Here is a 21,450-nt window from a genome sequence, read left to right on the forward strand (position 1 = left end):
CGGGGACTCCACCTCTCAGTGAGTAGCACTTGAGAGAAGGAGCCCCTGCACCTCACAAGTTCCTTGCTTCGCTAGGAATGAGTGGCCTACATAAGTTGTGTGTGGAGGAAATTGTGACTCGTCCTATGAGGTTGACCTTGAGACCTTTAAATAGGAATCTAGGATAGGCCGTTCCCAATACCACCTCGTCAGGGTATGGGGGACGCGACAGTATTAAGTATAATACTAGGAGCACAAGGAAGCATGGGTTACCTGCAGAGGTCGAGGTCAGCTATGCGAAGACCAGGATGCTACTTCCCCAAGAGAGGGGAGAATGCAGAAAGAAGTAAGGGTCAGACATACTCTTCCATTCACGCAGACTAAAACCAGGTAACAATGCCCTCAACCTACTGCTACTTGTCCATACAGGAGCCTGAGGTTAGATCAGTTGTTGTGCAGCCACCACAGGGCCGATAGAAAACGTATCGAGGCTCCTGTGGGTCACGTCCTGCAGGTAGCGGGCTGTGAAGGTCGTCTGATGCTTCCAGACCCCAGCTTGAAGTACCTGCATCACAGAGAAGTTTCTCTTGAAGGCCAGGGACATAGCAACGCCCCTGACGTCGTGTGCCCTCGGGCGACGTGACGGAGGGGGGTCTGGATTCAAGGAGTGGTGGATAACCCTTCAAATCCAAGCCGAGATGGTGTTCCTGGTGACCCTCCTCTTCGTCCTGCCTGTGCTTACAAACAATGCTCGCACTTGAGGACGGACTGCAGCTGTTCTCTTCAAGTAGTACCTCAGACATCTCACTGGATATAGTAGCAGCTGGTCTGGGTCGTTTGTTACAGAATGGAGACTCGCGATCCTGAAAGAGTCGAACCGAGGATCCGGCACCCCAGGATTCTGAGTCTTGGCAACAAACTCAGGGACAAACCTGAACGGTACCTCACCCCCATCCCCTTGAATGGGCGATGTCGTACGAGAGACCATGAAGTTCACTAACTCGCTTGGCCGAAGCCAAAGCGAGCAGGAAAGCCGTCTTCCAAGACAGGTGGCGATCGGAGGCCTGGCGTAATGGTTCGAAGGGAGGTCTCTTAAGAGCCCTGAGGACCCGAACCACGTTCCAAGGAGGTGGTCTCACTTCCGACTGGGGGCAGGTAAGCTCATAGCTACGTATGAGTAGAGAGAATTCTAGCGAGGAAGAAATGTCCACGCCTTTCAGCCTGAAAGCCAAGCTTAAGGCTGAGCGATAGCCTTTCACTGCCGAGACAGAAAGGCGCATTTCCTCCCGCAGATATGCGAGGAACTCCGCTATTGCTGGAATAATGGCATCGAGTGGAGAGATACCCCTCCCACGACACCAACCACAAAAGACTCTCCACTTCGCCTGGTAGACTCCCTAAGAGGACTTTCGCAGGTGCCGAGACTTTCTCTCCGCAACCTGTTGCAAAAAGCCTCTCTCCGTGAGGAGACACTGGACAGTCTCCAGGTGTGAAGCCGAAGCGAGGCCATGGCCTTGTGAGGGATGTTGGAGTGGGGTTGTCTGAGAAGCTCGCGTCGTGGAGGAAGTTCTCTCGGGAGCTCCGTCAGGAGCTGCAGAAGGTCCGGAAACCATTCCGCGTGATGCCATAGCGGGGCTACCAGAGTCATCGAACAGTTGACCGATAGTCTGGTCCTGCTGAGCACCCTTCTCATCAGACAGAACGGTGGGAAGGCGTACACGTCGATGTTGTCCCACTGTTGCTGGAAAGCATCTTGCCAGAGAGCCTTGGGGTCCGGGACTGGGGAGCAGTACAGCGGCAGCTTGAAATTCAACGCTGTCGCGAACAGGTCCACGATCGGGGAACCCCACAAAGTCAAGACTTTGTTGGCTACTAGACGATCCAAAGACCACTCGGTATTCACTATCTGCGAAGCCCTGCTCAGACTGTCGGCGAGCACATTCCTCTTGCCTGGAATGAAGTGAGCTGATAGTGTTATCGAGTGGACTTCGGTCCACCTCAGAATCTCTACTGCAAGATGGGATAGCTGCTGCGAAAAAGTGCCTCCCTGCTTGTTGATATAAGCCACTACCGTGGTGTTGTCGCTCATCAAAACCACGGAGTAACCCGCCAGGGTCCGTTGGAACTGTTGAAGAGCCAGAAAGACGGCCTTCAACTCTAGCAGGTTTATGTGCAGGCACTTTTCTGATTCTGACCAAAGGCCTGAGGTCCTCTGGTTCAGAACGTGCGGCCCCCATCCTTCTTTTGACGCGTCCGAAAACAGTGTCAATCCCGGGGGGAGGACGAGAAGACTCACTCCCTTTCGCAGGTTCTTGTCGACCAGCCACCACCGCAAGTCCGTCCGTTCCAAAGATCCTATCGGGACCTGTGCGTCCGGGGAATCGGATCCTTGATTCCATCGGGACTTGAGCCGCCACTGCAGGGATCTCATCCTGAGGCGGCCGTTTGGAACCAAACGAGCCAGGGAGGACAGGTGACCTTAGAGACGCAACCACGATTGGGCGGGAAGCTCTTCTCGCCTGAGGAAGGGTTCCGCCACCCTCCTCAGCCTTGCTATCCTGTCGTCTGATGGAAAGGCTTTGTGGAGATTGGTGTCTATCAGCATGCCTAGATAAACCAGTCGTTGGGACGGCTGCAGAGAGGACTTCTCGAGGTTTACCACGATCCCCAGATCCTGGCAAAAGACCTAGAAGCCTGTCTCAGTGCCGAAGAAGGGTCGACTCCAAGTCTGCTAGGATCCGCCAGTCGTCCAGATAACAAAGGAGACGGATGCCGTTCCTGTGCACCCAAAATGAAATCAGGGTACACTCTCTTGTGAACACCTGAGGTGCTGTGGAGAGACCGAAACACAGCACCTTGAACTGGTAGATCTTGTCGTGTAGGCAGAATCTCAAGTACTTCCTGGAAGACGGATGGATTGGGATCTGAAAGTACGCGTCCTTTAGATCCAGTGTGCACATGAAGTCTAGAGGTCTCACCGCTAGTCTGACCGTGTCCGCTGTCTCCATGCTGAACCGAGTTTGCTTGACAAACCCGTTCAGAGCTGAGAGGTCGATGACAGGTCTCCAGCCTCCAGACGCCTTCTTTACAAGAAAGAGTCGACTGAAGAAGCCTGGGGAGCCGTCGACGACCTCCTGGAGAGCATCCTTCTTGAGCATGGTCTCGACTTCTGCCCGAAGGGCTAGCCCCTTTACCGATCCCATGGCATAGGAGCTCAACGACACTGGATTCGCTGTCAGGGGAGGTTAAGATGTTATGAACGGGACGCGATAGCCTTGGCCGATCACAGAAACCGTCCAAGCATCGGCACCGTGTTGCTGCCACCTGTGCACGCAATGTCAAAGGCATCTCCCCACAGGTGGAAACGCGGGGGGATTGCCACTCCTAGTGTTTGTGGACGCGGCCACTCCCTCTAGGAGCCTTGCCTCCCCTGGAGGACTTACCGCCCCTCTTGACCTTGGCTGGAAAGGGCTGGGGCTTAGACACCACTTTCTTAGCTGCCGGTGCCTGCTTCGGAGCCTTACGAGGCTGCTGCTGCTGTTGCTGCGGAGCTGGAGGCTTATAGGGCCGAGCTGTAAGGGCCCTATGGAGGAGGGAGTCCTGGCTAGATTTCCTCCACCTCTCAGCCGTTCGTTCCATATCCTGTGGCTCCAACAGATTCTCCCCAAGGAGGGAAGCATGTCTGACCCTACACACATCCACGGCGGGGACCTTCGGGTGGAACCTCTCGGTCACCGCATCGCGCCGCTTCAATACCGAGATGGTCCATAGGGTGGTGACCTGGTGTGCCAGGAACTCGATAGAGCGGGTGCCCGAGAGTAAGAAGGTCTCCAGGGCCTTCCTATTGGTCTCCTTAGACAAGTCCTTGGAGCGCAATAGGATACCCAGAGTTCCTAGCCATATATGCAGCCATGAAGTCGCCTGCATGGCGCACTTTGTGACCTTCTCATGGCTCAGGATCTCCAACGCCGAGAACGCCACCTGCCGGGCGGAGAGCTTCTCGAATGGAACTCCCTTAGCCAGCTCTTCTACGGAGTGATGGAGAGGAAGAGCGAGCCTAGACTCACCCAAGATCTCAAAATACCTCCTCTGCTGGAGACGAGGAGGTGGGATGAGATTGTTCCCGGCAGAAGAACGACTATAGGAAGCAAGAGTCGCGAGTTGGGCATTGGCCCTGGCTCTGGCACTCTTCAATCCCCGAGACCAGGGCAGAGCCGCACTGGATTTAGGGGCCTTCTGAACATCGAACACCTGGTCCAGGACCGTGTCCTTGCCTTCTCGGGGGGCGATCACGGGGTCCATGAACCCGTTGAGTTGCCTCATCAGGCTCAGGACCTGCCAGAAGGCATGTTCAGACTCCTGCTAGTCTCCTCCTTGCAGACTGGCAGCTAAGTCTCCTGTCCCCGGAATCTCTTCCTGGGGGGAAGCGTGGACGTTCTACCGGGGAGCTGCGGATTCCTGGCGAATCCTTGAAGACGATTTCGGGATGGTCTTGGAGTCCTTGGGTTCCCTCCTGGGAGGGATACAGGATCCCAACAAAGAGGTTCGGAGAGCACCTTCCGTGCGAGACGATTCTCCTTCATGAGGAGAAGGCTCCCCCCTTGGTGCCGAGGGGGAGACTATCACCTCACCGGACTCACCCGAGGACGGAAAAGCCTCGTCCACGGGAGAAGGAGAAAACGCCTGCGAAGGGGATGGGGCCTTCCTGACAGACCTCTTAGGAACCAACTTCTCCCTGGGGGAAGTCACCACGAAGTCCACTCCTCTCCTTCTCTTCAGCGGGGGTGAGGCAGTCGTTGGCTTGTGACCTTGATCGGCGAGTGCTGGCTTCATAGCCTTCACTAACGCCCGCATCAGAGGACCAAACCAAGTCTGCCGCTCCACGGACACAGAGTCCGAAATCCCCACTGGAGGGAAGGGGATTGGGCGATCCTTCGGAGTGGACACCACTGGACCTGCCTGAAAAGGAAAAGGGGAAGAAAGTTGCACTGACCTCTCTGAAGTGTCTTTCCTATCCTGCACAAGAGTCCTGCGCTTTGGTGGAGGCGATCCTGAGCGCAGTCTGGTGACACCCGTTCCTGCTGCTGTCACGGGCTGCGAAATCCGACGCGAACGGTGGTCGCGCGTAGGCGAGCGGTCGCGCGAGCGCACAGGCGAGTGGTCGCGCGAGCGCACAGGCGAGTGGGCGCGAGGGCGTACAGGCGAACGAGCGCGTGGGCGAGCCGGTGAACGAGCGCGTGGGCGATCCGGTGAACGAACGCGTTGGTGCGTTGGAGAGGGAGCGTGTTGACGCGCGGGCGAGCGAGACCGCTCCGATGACCGCTGACGACATTGTTCAGGAGACCTGTAGCGCGTGGGAGAGCGATTGCGAGCAGGCGATCGGTGGTGCGCTGGTGAACGCTAGCGCGTAGGCGCATGGTGACGCGTTGGCGAGCGATAGCGCGTAGATCGCGTAGGCAAACGACCGCGCGAGGGAGAGCTAACAGAAGGCGACCCATAGGTCACGCGGGCGGTCTGGAGATCGCTGATGTTCAGGTGATCGCTGACGCGCAGGAGATCGCTCACGAGCAGGCGAATGTTGATGCGTCTGTGATCGCTGGCGAGCAAGAGGGTGGCGCGTGGAATCCTGTGAGGGGACAGTCGGCGCAGGGCGCAGAGGCGAACGATCACGAACGGGCATAGGAACAGGAGGCGCGTGGGCGTACATGCGTTTTGGAAGTACGCACTGGAGAACGCAAGTGATGATGTGCGGGAACAAGCTGAGGATCACGAGGGCGTTCAGGAGACTGATGGCGCGCGGGGCACACAACAGGAACTGCAGGATATTCGGAGTCCATAGGGGAGCGCTGGCGAGCAGTGGGGCGATGGTCATCAGAAGCGCGCTGACAAACAGGAGAGCGCTGACGGTCAGGAGAGCGCTGACGAGCAGGGGATCACCTGTGCGCTAACACTGCAGAAGTGCGAGCGGGGGAACGCTGGCGTGCTGGGCGCTCAACAGGAACAACAGGTTGAAGGATGTCCTCAGGAGAGCGCTGGCGAGAAGAGGGGCGATCATCCGGAGAGCGCTGGCGAACAGGAGACCGCCTGTGCGCTAACACTGCAGGAGAGCGCCTGCGCGCTAACACTGCAGGAGAGCGCCTGTGCGCTGACACTGCAGAAGGGAGCGCAGGGGAACCCTGACGCGCAAGGGAAGAATCCCTTTGCCCCGAAGGAACCGTTGTCCGTCGGGTGACGAGGTCAGGCTGCTGAACATCTGCACCAGAAGTTGAAGGTTGGAAGGCGTAGGAGACCGATCCTCAGAGAGGTCTAAGGAAGCTGGAGTTGTAGGCTGTTTACGGCGAGGAGAGTCCCCTTCGGCGGAAGGAGGAGAAGATTCAAAAAGGCACCTCTTAGCACCCTTATAAGGTGACGGGAGGCCCTTGCAACGCAGCGGACGATGAGCCTTACGGCGAAGGCGGCCACGAGGAAGATCGTCAGGACCATCAGGCCTCCGAAGAGGAGTCTCAGTCAAAGCACTCCCCTTAGAGGGAGGCTCGGCAACAGAAGAGCCCGCGGGACTCCCTTCCCCCTTCGAAGGATGTACGGAAGGGGGAGAAGAGCCGTCAGCACCATCATCCCCAACGGTACCTGCAGAGGATTGACCCGCCCCGTCGGAAGCCTCTGTCACCACGACGTCGACGATAGACAGAGGGTCTACCTCTGCTATCACCGGCGACTGCTTAACTGCGGCCCCCAACTGGACAAGGTCAATCAGGGCTACCCTGGAGGGCAGGCCCTTAAGCCCCAGGGAAGCCCAAATCTGAAAAAGATCATCGTTAGACAAAGATTCATTAACAACAACCTCCCCCGGAGGAGGAGGAGGAGGAGGAACCGCCCCGCTATGGGAGGCGACGCCCTCTCCCCCAATCCAAGGTCGGGAAACAGAACTAGGGCCTGCGCTCCCACTCGGCAGACTCTCCTTAGGAGCCAAACGAGGGGGAGCTTCGGAGGAGGTTTGGGCGACGAAAGAAGAGTCCCGAGAGCCTTCCTCCTTCAAGGCAACCCCGGAAGGAGACCGGTCTCTCTTGGACTTCTTCTTACGCCCGCGGCCAAACCTCTCCCACTGGGAAGCAGACCACTCCCTGCACTCACTACACATATTCTCTTCATCACACCGTCGGCCTCGACACTGCGGGCAAAGGGTGTGAGGATCTGTGTCCACCGCCGACATTAAAGTAACACAAGGGCGGCCGGCAATTCCAGGGCACTTGCGCATAGTGAACAAAAAGGGTGAGGTCAACTTCTAAACACACACACACAAACTGAAAGAAAAAGCAGAAAAAGATTAAGGCTGTCAACGAGGACGATGGGCAGACACGACTGTTCATCGCCGGAGCCAAAAGTGAAGTGAAGCAAATCACCGGTGTGTGGGGGGGAGGGGTAGCGAGCTATCCCTTCCCCTACCCCCGCTAACTAGCGCGGGGGTAGTTAACCCTCGTTAAAAACTATTGGCTCATCATTTCAGCTACGCCGAGAAGTAAACCCAATGTAAATAGCGTGGTTTGTATTTCGGTTACGGAACAAATATGTTTCCCTGTAGAAAATAACGTGATTTAACCGGTTTTCACCTTCATTTCATCCGTAATAACAGCAACCAATTCGGCAACTTAAAGTTAGCCGAATTGCTTGATCTGTTTGTTTGCAGTTGAAATGAAGGTCAAATTCGGTTAAATCACATTATTTACTATAGGAAAACATGACAAATTCGAAGATAATTTGTATTTTTCCTAACCATACAAACCTTAGCTATTTACAAAGGGTTATTACTTTTAGCGTAGCTGAAATGGCGAGCCATTAGAATTTAACGAGGGTGTATTACCCCCGCGCTAGTTAGCGGGGGGGTAGGGGAGTGGTAGCTAGCTACCCCTCCTCCCCCTCACACACAGGTGAATACTCACTTTCACTTAGAGGTAGGACTTGTCTTGGGGGACAGGGCTGGCGGGCAAATATGTGTAAATAGCTAAGGTTTGTATGGTTAGGAAAAATACAAATTATCTTCGAATTTGTCATTTGTTCCGTAACCGAAATACAAACCACGCTATTTACAAAGGGTGACTTATCCCTTAGGAAGGGTGGAAAGTCCCCAGCCATACTGGCTTTGGCTTTACCCGGGGACTCAGAATCCGAGTGAGTCGCACTCGAGAAAAGGAGTCCCTGCACCTCACAAGTTCCTTGCACCGCAAGGAACCATGTGGCCTACGTAAGCTTGTGTGTGAAGGAAGAAGTGTGACCCGTCTTAGGCAGTTGACCTGGAGTTCCAGAAGGAACTCTGGGTTAGGACGTTCCCAATACCACCTCGTCAGGGTATGGGGGACGCGACAGTATTGACTCAATACTCGGAACACAAGGAAGCATGGTTTACCTGCAGAGGTTCGAGGTCAGCTATGCAGAGACCAGGATGCTGCTTCCCCGTAGAGGGGATGATGAAGAAAGAAGTAAGGGCCAGACATACTTCTTTCGTTCATGCAGACTAAAACCTGATAACAATGCCCTCAACCTTCTGGTACCTGTCCAAAAAGGAGCCTGAGGTTAGACCAGCTGTTGTGTAGCCACCACAGAGCGATAGAAAACGTATCGAGACTCCTGTGGGTCACGCCCTGCAGGAAGCGGGCTGCGAAGGTCATCAGACGCTTCCAGACTCCAGCTTGTAGCACCTGCGTCACAGAGTAGTATTACTCGAAGGCGAGGGACGTTGCGATGTATCCAACATCGTGCTGTAGGGCGACGTGACGGGGGAGGGTCTGAAGACAGGTCGAGATGAATGTCCTTGAGTCCGGGCTGAAGAGGTATACTGGTGACTCTCCCCCCATGTCCTCCTTGTGTTCCCAAATCGGCTGCAACTGAGGCCAAACTGCAGCTGTTCCCAGCGGTAACCTCTCGATTCCTGTACTGGCAAGAAAGAGAAGGTCTTGGGACATCAGACACAGAATGGAGACTCAAAATCTTGAATGAATCGGACCGAAGGGTCGGGACCCTCAGATTCTGAGTCTAGCCAACAACTCAGGAGCGAGCCTGAATGTTGCCTTCCCCTCTTCCTTAGAAAGGGGGGGAGTAGTAAGAGACCAAGAAGATTGCTTACACACTGGCCGTGGCCAGAGTGAGCAGAAGACCCAGGGCGGAATACAATCCGAGGCCTGTCGTAAAAGGGTCTTGAGAAGATCTCTTAAAGGACTAAAAGTCCGAGCCATGCTCCAAGTTGGAGGTCTTCCTCCGACTAAGGCAGGGACGATCGTAGCTTCGCATGAGCGAGGATAGATCCAGCGGGCAGGAAAAAGTTATTCCTTTAAGCCTGAAGGTCAGGGAAAGGCTGAGCGACAGGCTTCATTGCCAAGAGCAGAAAGGAGTTTCCTCCCGCCGAAAGGCAATAAGACCGTTATTGCTGGAGAAGAGGCCTCACGGGAAGAGGTATATCTCCCACGGCACCAACCACCTTAGACTCTTCACTTTGCCTGGGAGACCCCTGTGGATGACTATCGCAGATGACGCGACCTCCGTACCGCGACTGTAGTGGGTTGTCTCTTCAAGAGGAGGAAGCGTAGTGTCTCCAGGCATGAAGCCGAAGCGACGCCCCGGTTCGGGAGAGATGTCGCAGTGTGGTTGCTTGAGTAGTCTGCGCCGTGGGAGAAGCTCTCCCGGGAGTTCCGTCAGGGGAAGCAGAGGGTCCAGAAACCGTTCTGCGCATAGTCCCAGTGGAGCTCTCCCATTGAAAGGTTGACAGACAACCTGGTTTTGTTGAGACCCATTGTCCGCAGACAAAAAGGAGGGAAGACGCAGGCGTCGAAGTTGTCCCACCATCACCGGAATGCATCTTGCCAGAGTCTCGGGGTCTGAGACTGGGGGGAAAACTAGCGGAAGCTTGAGGTTCCAAGCTGTCGCGATCAGGTCCCCCAGACCAGCACTTGCTGGTTACCCAAGGTCAAAGACCCCTAGGTACACTCTCTCTATGAGGCTCTGCTCGGATAGTCTGAGAGAAACATTCCCCTGCCTGGAATGAGAGAGCCGATGGTGGAATTGAGAGAATCTCAATCATCCCGGTATCTCTACTGCAAGATGTGAAGGTGTGAAAATGCGTCCCCTGCTGGTTAGCATGAAGTCGACACGCAACGGGGCGACTTGGCAGGAGCGGTAGGATCTGAAGAGGGGCCAGACTAAGGCCCTTAAGCCTGCCTGAATGATGGAGAGGTATCCTTCAGGTCTTGACCATAGGCCTGGACCGGAACATGCCCCCCCCCCCCCCTTTCCTTTGACGAGTCCGAGAACCGCATCAAGAATGTGGGGAAAGGACGAGAATATCCACTACCATCAAGAGGCTCCATAGGTCAACACCCATTGCAGGTTTAATAGTTCCGCTGGTCCCATAGGGCCAGGGAGTCCGGTTAAACATTGCCTGAAGCCACCGGAACTTGGATCGCCCCACATGGAACTTATCCTGAGGCGACCGTTCGGACTATAAACGGGTCAATGAGGAAAGAAGAACTAGGAAACGTTCCAAGGTAGGGCTGAAAACTCTGCTTGACTGAGAACAGGTACTGCGACTCTCCTCAGTCTTGCCACGGTCAACCGAAAGGAAGGCTCGGAGGATGTGGTAACAGAATCTGGCGTCCCCAGGTGGTCACCCATCCAAGTACCGACGTTGCTTAACCTCGCTGGACGGACGAGAAGCGGGGTTTCCAACGTGGTAAGGCGGTTGACTCAATATCATGGCCAGATACTCCAGATGTTGAGGCAGAGGAAGAGAAGGCTCCAAGCAAAATACCATGAGCCCACACTCATGGTCAGCATTCGGAAGCTTTTCCCGGCGCTGAAGAAGGTCGAAACCCGAGCCTACCGGAGTTGACCAGCCCTCCAAACAGCAGAGGCGGAAGTCTGCACCTGAGCGGCCAAGAGGAAGGCAGGGAGAGTTCTCTGGGGAAACAAACCTGCTATGCCACGGCGGGATAGCCACACTGCATCATAAGCAGGAATACTTGCAGTTTAGGCTGAATTCGACGAGCACCCTGGAAGATGGATGGAATGGAAACTGAAAGTACCCGTCCTTCCGATCCAGGGTTAAAGGAGTCCTGTCGCCTCGTTACCAGTCTGATCGATTCTGCTGGTCTACGCTGGCCGAAGTTTGTTCGACAAACTTGATCAGGGCTGAGAGGTCGACTATGGACATCCCCTCTCAGATCCTTCCTTACAAGAAAGGATCGACTGAGGGGGCCGGGGGTGAAGCCGTCGATGATCCTAAGGAAGACCTTCGCCTAAGGTATGGATCATTCTGCCCAACCGGGCAACTCTGCTGATGCTATGGCATAGAGGTTCAGAGACACTGAATTCGCTGACAGAGACGGCAGGCGCGATATCCTTGGCTACTCACAGAGATTGTGCGGGAATGGGCATCGGGAAGCTGTCATTCGGATGAGTAACCTTAAGCATCCTCCCAGCGAAAAAACCTGCAATCCTAGAGTTCGTGAACTCCTTTTAGGACTATGCCCCCCCGGGGGAGTCTCCCGTGCCATCTGTTCCTGACAGGAGGAAACTGCAATTGGACACCTTGTCCCAGTTGTCGTAGCCGATAACTTAGGCCGACGTGGTTGAAAGAAAAGGGAGCTGGAGCCCTGCAGAGTCTGGAAGAAAGCGCCTTGGAGGAGTGAAACCGGAAGTCGATTTACTCCGCACAGCAGATGTTTAAGTCTCTGTCCTTGGGCAAAGACAAAACTCTTCTCAAGGATGGAAGGGTGTCTGAGGTCGTTGACCTCCACAGATGAGACACCCGAAGGAAGCCTTCAGTCAGTGCGTCCAGATGGTACAACATCGAGCTTGTCCGCAAGTAGATACTTAACGACGAAAGGCCAAGGTGCCTGAGCTCGAGAGGAGGAAAGTACCCTTGATCTTCCTGTAGCTTCCTTGAACCAAACCTCGGGCCGTAACCGAGGAGGGAAAGAACCTGGTAAGCTCCCAGAGGAAGAGGTAAGCAGTCACCCCTTGTCCGATGGAGAAATCTTCAACGGAAAGCCCCCCCGCCAAAAATCCTTCCAGGGCGGGAGAAGGAGAGAGTACTCGTGCAGGAGAGGGGACCCTCGAGACCGACCTCTTGGGAACCAACTTCGCCCTGGGGGAAGTCACCACGAAGTCCACTCCTCTCTTTCTCTTCAGCGTAGGAGAGACAGCCGCTGGTTTGTTACCCTGGCCGGTGAGTGCTGGTTTCATAACCCTCATTAACGCCCGTGCCAGCGGATCAAACCATGTCTGCTGCTCCAAGGACACAGAGTCCGAAATCCTCGCTAAGGTGAAAGGGATCGGGCGATCCTTTGGAGAGGACACGACGGTTCCTGCCTGAAAAGAAGGTGGGAAGAATGCTGTACTGACCTGTCTTCGTCCTGCACTACCAACCTGTGCTAGGATGGAGGTGATCCCGAGTGCCGCCTAGGAGCACGCGTCCCTGCTGCTACCACCGGCTGTGGAATTCGCCGCGAACTATGGTCGCGCGAAGGCGAACGGTCGCGCAAAGGCGAATGGTCGCGCGGGCGCACAGGCGAGTGGTCGCGCGGGCGCGCAGGCGAGCGGTCGCGAGGGCGCGCAGGCGAGCGATCGCGCGGGCGCGCAGGCGAGCGATCGCGCGGGCGCGCAGGCGAGCGATCGCGCAGGCGAATGGGCGTGACGGCGAGGGATCGTGCTGCCGCGTAGGTGAAGAAGATCGCTGGCGGTAAGCGATGGCGAGCAGCATGTGTAGGTGAATGATCGCGTGATAGGGTGCGATGGTGATCAGCATCCGCAAGAGGGCGAGCGTTCAGGGTTGTGCGATGAGGAGCAGCATGCGTAAGCGGGCAATCGTGCAGGGTTGTGCGATGGCGAGCAGCATGCGCAGGTGAATGATCGCGTGAAAGGGTGCGATGGTGATCAGCATCCGCAAGAGGGCGATCGTTCAGGGTGGTGCGATGAGGAGCAGCATGCGTAAGCGGGCAATCGTTCAGGGTTGTGCGATGGCGAGCAGCATGCGCAGGTGAATGATCGCGTGAAAGGGTGCGATGGTGATCAGCATCCGCAAGAGGGCGATCGTTCAGGGTTGTGCGATAAGGAGCAGCATGCGTAAGCGGGCAATCGTTCAGGGTTGTGCGATGGCGAGCAGCATGCGCAGGTGAATGATCGCGTGAAAGGGTGCGATGGTGATCAGCATCTGCAGGAGGGCGATCGTTCAGGATTGTGCGATGAGGAGCAGCATGCGTAAGCGGGCGATCCTGCAGGGTCGTGCGATCAGCATCCGCAGTTGAGGGTTGCGCGATGGCGATCAGCATCCGCAGTTGAGGGTCGCGCGATGGCGATCAGCATCCGCAGTTGAGGGTCGCGCGATGGCGATCAGCATCCGCAGTTGAGGGTCGCGCGATGGCGATCAGCATCCGCAGTTGAGGGTCGCGCGATGGCGATCAGCATCCGCAGTTGAGGGTCGCGCGATGGCGATCAGCATCCGCAGTTGAGGGTCGCGCGATGGCGATCAGCATCCGCAGTTGAGGGTCGCGCGATGGCGATCAGCATCCGCAGTTGAGGGTCGCGCGATGGCGATCAGCATCCGCAGTTGAGGGTCGCGCGATGGCGATCAGCATCCGCAGTTGAGGGTCGCGCGATGGCGATCAGCATCCGCAGTTGAGGGTCGCGCGATGGCGATCAGCATCCGCAGTTGAGCTAGTAGCTGGCGAACCATGTTCCACAGAAGTGTTGGAGAACGTTGGCGTGCCAGCTGTAACACACGTGGGCGATCCGGAGATCGCTGGCGAGCTGATGATCGCTGACGAGCTGACGATCGCTGGCGAGCTGATGATCGCTGACGAGCTGATGATCGCTGACGAGCTGATGATCGCTGACGAGCAGAAGGCTACGCGTGGAAGCCTGCGCAAAGAAGAAGAGTCCTTGACCCCGACCTGAACCGAAGTTCTAGATCGCGAGGGCGAACGTGGGCGCACAGGGCACGTAACAGGAACCGCAGGGAAGATCATCTTGAAAGCGCTGACGAACAGGAGAGCGCTGACGAACAGAAGGGCGCGCAGGGAAACCCTGACACGCAAGGGAAGAACCCCCGTGGGGGCAACCCTTTGCCCCGAAGGGATCGTTGTCCGCCGGGAGACTGATGTCCGTCGGAAGACCGCTGTCCGTCGGGAAGACCGTTGTCCGTCGGGAAGACCGTTGCCCGTCGGAAGACGAGATTAGACTGCTGTCCATCTGCACCAAGACGGAAGATCGAGAAAAAGAAGTTGTAGGCTGCAAACGGAGATTCAAAAAGGTGCCTCAAGCACCCTTATAGGGAGATGAGAGGCCCTTACAACGAGGCGGACGGAGGGCCTTACGGCGAGGGAGGCCAACAGCAACAGCAACAGAAGAAACCTCCGAAGAGGAGTCTCTATGAGTGTACTCTCTCGCGAACGAAAGAGAAACACTTCGTGGAAGAGACTGGTCAGCCAGTGACCTAAAAGGGGCAATCCTCCGAAGAGGAGCTCCTGCAGTTGCCCAGCCCCTTGAGCGAAACTGCAGGTGCGACCGCTCAGCACCAAGAGCATAGTCGCACGAAAAAAAAGGCAAGAGAAGAACCCCCCAAAAGAGGAAAAGCTCAAGCCTGGACAGGAAAAAACTTCCCTCGGAAGGAAAGTTATCCGCCCAAGGAGGCAAGCCTCCTGACTGTTCTAAAATGAACTGGAGAGCTGTCCGTCGACACGGGAGTACTACCAGTAGAAGGAGACACGCCCCTGACGACAATACAAGGGGGGAGGCAGCAACAGCCGAATCCCCAGGACTCAACCAGACAGCTCACACCGTTGCTATATTACAGAAACGAACTAGATCGGTAACTGTAAAAAAATAAAACAAATAATATTAGTACACATTCATTCCCCCGGGAAGGCTCCGAAGAGGAATCCCGAGGAAAAGGAACAAGAATTACACAACAGGCACGTGCCCTCACAACCACTTACACTCGCGGAAGGAGAGCTGTAACCAAAACAGAATTATAACAATTATAATTATGTAACTATGTAATTATGTAATTTAAAAATGAATGAACACTAAAGAAAAAAAAACGAAAACCCCGAAAGGAATCGTTCTACAAGCTGAAAAATTAACAACTACAATTAGATTCATAAACTAATTGAGACAAAATGTACGGCGTAGCAACCCCACCCACACGGGAATGAAGCTACAAGGGCGTAGTAAAACATAGTAAAAGGGTGAACGACCTCAAGAGAGAGAGAGAGAGAAAGACCGAAGTCAAACTCGATCGCAACCCATAAAATTAGGCCGTGGTGGCCTAACTGCCGAGGCCTCCACGTAGATATCGTACAATACACACACACATCTGAAAAGGAAACTTACTTATTTCTATACTCAAATATATATACAAACATGAAAACATGTTTACATATATATTGAGTAAAAGAAAAGTAAGCGATTAAGTAAAGACAAAACAGACAATGGCTGCCAAGCGAGGACCAAGACAGAGACGTCTGTCACAGTCCGAGCCAAAAGTGAAAGTGAGTATTCACCTGTGTGTGAGGGGGAGGAGGGGTAGCTAGCTACCACTCCCCTACCCCCCCGCTAACTAGCGCGGGGGTAATACACCCTCGTTAAATTCTAATGGCTCGCCATTTCAGCTACGCTAAAAGTAATAACCCTTTGTAAATAGCGTGGTTTGTATTTCGGTTACGGAACAAATATATTTTCTGTTCACCATCAGGGTAAAATTGTATTGTATTACAGGGTGTGATTTCGAACAGAAAATATGTTTTCCTATAGTAAATAACGTGGTTTAACCGAATTTGACCTTCATTTCAACAGCAAACAAACAGACCAACCAATTCGACTAACTTTAAGTTGCCGAATTGGTTGCTGTTATTATGGTTGAAATGAAGGTGAAAACAAGTTAAATCACGTTATTTCCGACAGGAAAACATATATTTTCTGTTAAAATGGTTAGATATAATTATTGTTGTCATATATGTTGTGTTAAAATATTTAAATATAAGCACTAGTTCAACGGTGTCACTTCCCTTACGAATGTACTGCAAACGATAACATTAGCAACGTTACCAATGATACATCGTGTTACCAACGTTGACGTATGGTACACAATTACCAACGGAACGATGACATTACTAACGATAGCAATGCTAGATATTTCCATACGTATTTTAAATAATTTTTCCATATAAGTTTTACTCAATATATCAAAAGTACAAAAAGGGCACAGAACCTGACAAATCCACTTAACCTAACCTAGTAGTATGACAGGTCACAAACCTCAGGTATTTACTGAGAACGGTAAAATTCTCCATGTTACGAATGATACACAGAGTTACCAACGGTATGGTGACATTACTAGCAATAGTAATGATAGATATTTCCATACGTATTTTAAATAATTTTTCCATATAAGTTTCACACTATATATAAAAATTACAAAAAGGGTACAGAACCTAACAAACCCACCTAACCTAACCTAGGAGTTCCTCGGTCACAAAACACATATAATGACTATTGAGGAATGACTTACCTTTATGAAAAAGACGTCGAAACTTGCGGGTCACGGGAGGGTGAGACTGACGGCTTAACTCCTATGACTAGGATGAGGATGGTTGTGGGGCCAATGTTTATGTAAAAAGTGGTTTGCAAATATTATCATCTTCCATGGGGGTAGACGACTTTTTCCCAAAAATGTACCTTTATAAGAAGTAACGGTGTACAGTAACCACAACGAAGTTTCTTTTTGGTTTTAGGTATGTTGGATTCGGTATTACAATAAAACACGTGAATGATTTTCCTGTAACATAGGAAAGAACGGCACTTGGGGCACTGTAAGAGTTGAAGAATTACGTTGTGTGCTTTCAGGAAATGAACAACATTGGTTGAAGAATCATAAAAATCACCATGGAATTTAGCAAATGCTTTAAGGTACAGAATACTGCAGCCGTTACAAGTTTCTATAACTTCCTACATCGCAAAATACAAAAAAATAAATCTCGCTTGAAATGACAGACACCTTACTAGGTCAAAGGTTTCAAGGGAAAAGGATTTGGTGGAAGGGGTATGAACAGACCCCTAAAAGAGATAAAGGAAGGGGGGTAGGGAAATACCAGTTGACAACCCCCTTGTGTAAACTTTGAATACGTATCGGTTCGTGATTGGTTAAGGGAAAAACAACGGAGTCTAAAGGGTAAACATGGATGAACTAAATACGGAAACTAGTCCAAAAAAAGTATTTATGTGAAACCAGGGAGTGAAAAGGAAATAACAAAAGAAATAAAAACAATATAGGAAGATAAAATGGAATGAATGATAAATAATATTGAATGGGAATATAAAATGAGATGATTTTACCATGAATGAACTGGATAGGGAAACTAGTCCAGAGAAAGTATTTATGTGAAACCGGGGAGTGAAAAGGAAATAACCAAAGAAATAAACCCAATATAGGAAGATAAAATGGAATGTATGATAAATAATATTGAATGGGAATATAAAATGAGATGATTTTAAAAGGTATACGATAATAAAACGAGTACTTGGAGGGGGAAAAGCTTCAGCGCAGGGGTAGGGATTTTTGCGCAGGTCGAAAACTGGTATGCATGAACGTTCGTACGTACGGGTGCTAATGTTAGCATGGAATGCTAACATTTGATCTACATCAGACGTTGGCAGCACTGGTTACTGTATTTTTTCAAGAAATAATCTTTGCAATGGCGCCTCCAAAGTTTATCCAGATATACTGTTTTGTATTTTCCTCCGGTTATAATACATTCAAGAAGGTAATGTATAGAGAAGAAAAGGCTTGTTTTACGATTATACATCGTTTCCCCAATATGTTTCCCCCACCCAAAACCTCGAGTTTCCACTGGGGGTCCCCCATTATCGTAGGATATAGATGTACAGTATATATATTTCTGAATCTATTCATTTGCGACGGGAACGAGTGTCATTTTTGAAGAGCATAATTTTTTCTATAAGAAAAAGTGGTTGTTTACCTAGGTTACATTGCCCTGTAATACACTACAATAAAACCGAAATCAGACGCTGTAGTATAGTACAACTTTACCGAAAATACATGTTTTCCAGTAGAAAATAACGTGATTTCACCGGTTTTCACCTTCATTTCATCCGCAACAACAACCACCAGTTCGGCTGCTTGAAATTAGTCGAACTGGTTGTTCTGTTTGTTAGCAGTTGAAATGAAGGTCAAATTCAGGTAAATCATGTCATTTCCTACTGGAAGACATATATTTTCTATTCGAAATGAGAATCTGTAATACAGTACAACTTTACCTCCTGTCCTTTCCTTACCCTAAGACTAAGTCTCAAGTTCCAGTATGGAGGTTATGGCTATTTAACTTTTATTCTACACCAAGATCACACTCCTAGAGCCACATTCAAAAACCTGGTTAAACAGTAATTTCTCATTTAATATCGACTTGCTGGGTGTTAAATCTTCAAAATAAAGTCAAACTTAAATGGGAGTCTTTGTATATCAGCGGCCAGTTCCTCCCTCTTGGATAAAAAATGGACATCAACTAACAAACTTTCCCCCCTAACCTAACCTGCAATCCGTGTCCTTACCTACTTAACTAACCGAGGGAGGGGGTAACCCCCCACCCCTCCGACACCCCCTTACAGTATATTCTACGTTAGCCGTAATAATACATACAGGTGACCGCTATCATAGATACAACCCTTTAAATGTTTTGGAGTACATGGTAAAAGCCAATAAAGACTGTGGCATGTATCATTATACTTACCATATTTAAACATTTAGGCAAATCCCAGATATCGATCACGCCTTCGTTTAAGTACACTTATAATAGGAAAACTTGAAACACGAAAAACAAGACAACCGACGCAAACACACTTCCAACGTCACTACGAGCAGAAAGTGTCACTTTCGAATGTTTCGATTGAACTGAATTGTGATTCGTGAAGAATCGTGAAAACTGTGAACTGTATCCCTATCAAACAGTTGCCAAAGAGGAATTTCTTGGAAAGCATCGTCTCAACTTCATGGTTCTTCTGCCCAATCTGCAAAATAATTTTGATAGTTAGGTACAAAGCTAGTAACCCCTTATTTATCATTGTAATTAAGCATTTTGTCTGTACCATAAGCAACATTATTAATACAAATCTTAATCTTTAATTTCGTCCCATTCTACCTTGAAATCAATTGGAATAATACCTTACTATCATCAGTTTTGGCAACCTATTGTGGTATGCATTGCTCTACTTATATATACAACCAGATCCCTGCTAGGATTTTGCAACATACCTACGTTTATGTATATTTCATTAACTGTTAAATGTTCTGAATTATCTTCTTTGCATAGGTCACACACCGTGCCTTCTGTGAATCTCAATTTTTCACTCCTTCCTTCTTTTCTTCAATAGTTTCCTCTATCTTTTCCTTAATTATTTTTTTTCTATTTTTGGGGGGATCCTTTTCCCACAACTTCTTGTATATTCTATTTCTCAGACTGAAACCTTGAGTCAGTCGACTTTGGAGAGAAAATCATGTGGGAATCCTGGTATGTGAAATATAGTTACTGCTGTGTATCTGGTATAGGCCTACACAAGACCTCAGCTACATTATTTGAAAATAATATTATGTATATCAACACCTTTGATGGCATGTGTGGACTACAAAGAAAAAAAAACCTTTTGATATTGTGCACCACCCAATTTTGTGGAGACTCCTACGTTATTATGGAATTCCTATCACATGTGTAAATTTAATTAATTCTTTTGATAAGCATAGCAAGTGCAAAGTTAATGTTAGTGGAACAATACCAAATGAATTTCCAGTGAATAGTGGAGTACTCCAAGGGAATGTGTTGTCACTTATGTTGTTTATCCTCCATATGGATTTTGTAATGCATAGAACAGTTGGGAATGGTGGAGGATTGGACTGGTTTGCTAGCAGGATATTAGCAGACCTAGAATATGCTGGTGATACTGTCCTTATGTTAGCAGAACACCACAGGACTTGCAATGATTGTTTACCAGAATGCATGAAATATCATACCATGTTGGGCTCAGGATAAATAGAAGAAAGAGAGATGATGAGAATGGAATATCATTGGAAGGAGAAAGAAATAATGTGGTGGAATCATTTAGATATTTAGGAAGAATAATCTCTAATACAGGATCTTTAGAAATTGAGTTTAATGAAAGATTGAACAAAGAAAATCAGACAATGGTTAAGTTAAGTAAAATATGGAAATCAAATCCCCTGAAATTAGATATAAAAATTAGGCTATATATTAGTTTAGTGAGTGGTGTTACTGTATGGTCATGAGTCGGGTATGACAATGAAACAATATCCAACAAATTTTGTAGATTTGAGAACAAAGCCCCCAGAAGAATGTTGGGAGTTAAATGACAAAACACCCAAATACCCCCGCTCCTTATCTCTCAAGGATGGTGAGGTTGCAGTGACCAAAGAAACTAACGACTTTTGAACGGGACTGGAATCCGAGTCTGGAGTTCACCAGTCAAGGACGTTAACACGTCGGCCACGACAACCCGTAGTTTCATATATATATATATATATATATATATATATATATATATATATATATATATATATATATATATATATATATATATATATATATATATATATATATATATATTATATATATATATATATATATATATATATATATATATATATATATATATATATATATATATATATATATATATATATGAGCAAGAATAGAATTAACTTTGTATTTGGAAAGCTCATCTATAAGGAATAACCTAAATAAATGAATATGAAAGTAAACGGCTTCTTGGAGAAATACAGTGGCAGTATTCGAACATAGAGCCAAAGATGATTTGGATTTTTTTATTCACTTTGACATCTAAGAAAGATGGAGAGATGAAAGATATGAAAACCTGACTAATATTTGACGAATATTTATAAGAACTTCTGTAATGGAAGTACTTTATCACGTCTCACCATTTTGGCGTTTTCATGATTTGAAGGAAAGGGCTTCACTGGTTTCCAACTAACAAGAGATTTCCTTTCCCTATTTCATTTCATTATGTTTTCCCACAATGATCACTCTTGATTTTGATATTCTTTCGAATTATGTAAAGAGAAATTTAGGCTGACATTACAACGCCAGAAAACTTTAAATCCATTAAGCAATCAATATTTACAATTGCATTAATACCTCGGTTTACGAGTGACTGAATATGAGAAAATTGGTTTATGAGTATACAAATTCCAATCAGTTTACGAGCATTGTGTCGGCTTGTTATCAAAAATTTCCCTCCTTATTCATTTTCTGTAGACATGTACTAAGGAAATTCGCATGTGTAGGCCTATCCCTATGCCATCTACGCAGAGTTCACTGACTTCTTTTTTTTCTAGCTCTCAATCCCACCCCACCCACCACAGCTCAGAGCTTAACTATTTCA

The 21,450-nt window shown here is 49.7% G+C and overlaps 1 long non-coding RNA gene across 1 annotated transcript in view; it reads right to left on the minus strand.

Annotated features, from left to right (window-relative positions):
- The window catches only part of LOC137632259 (uncharacterized), a 936,711-nt gene extending 917,687 nt beyond the window's left edge, over nucleotides 1-19,024 (minus strand). Inside the window, exon 1 of the long non-coding RNA XR_011042031.1 lies at nucleotides 18,771-19,024. This is a non-coding gene — a long non-coding RNA (uncharacterized lncRNA). The remainder of the gene's footprint in view (nucleotides 1-18,770) is intronic.
- Between the last annotated feature and the right edge of the window lie 2,426 nt (nucleotides 19,025-21,450).

Source organism: Palaemon carinicauda, chromosome 41 (genome assembly GCF_036898095.1).
Source record: "Palaemon carinicauda isolate YSFRI2023 chromosome 41, ASM3689809v2, whole genome shotgun sequence".
NCBI classification, from domain to species: Eukaryota; Metazoa; Arthropoda; class Malacostraca; order Decapoda; family Palaemonidae; genus Palaemon; species Palaemon carinicauda.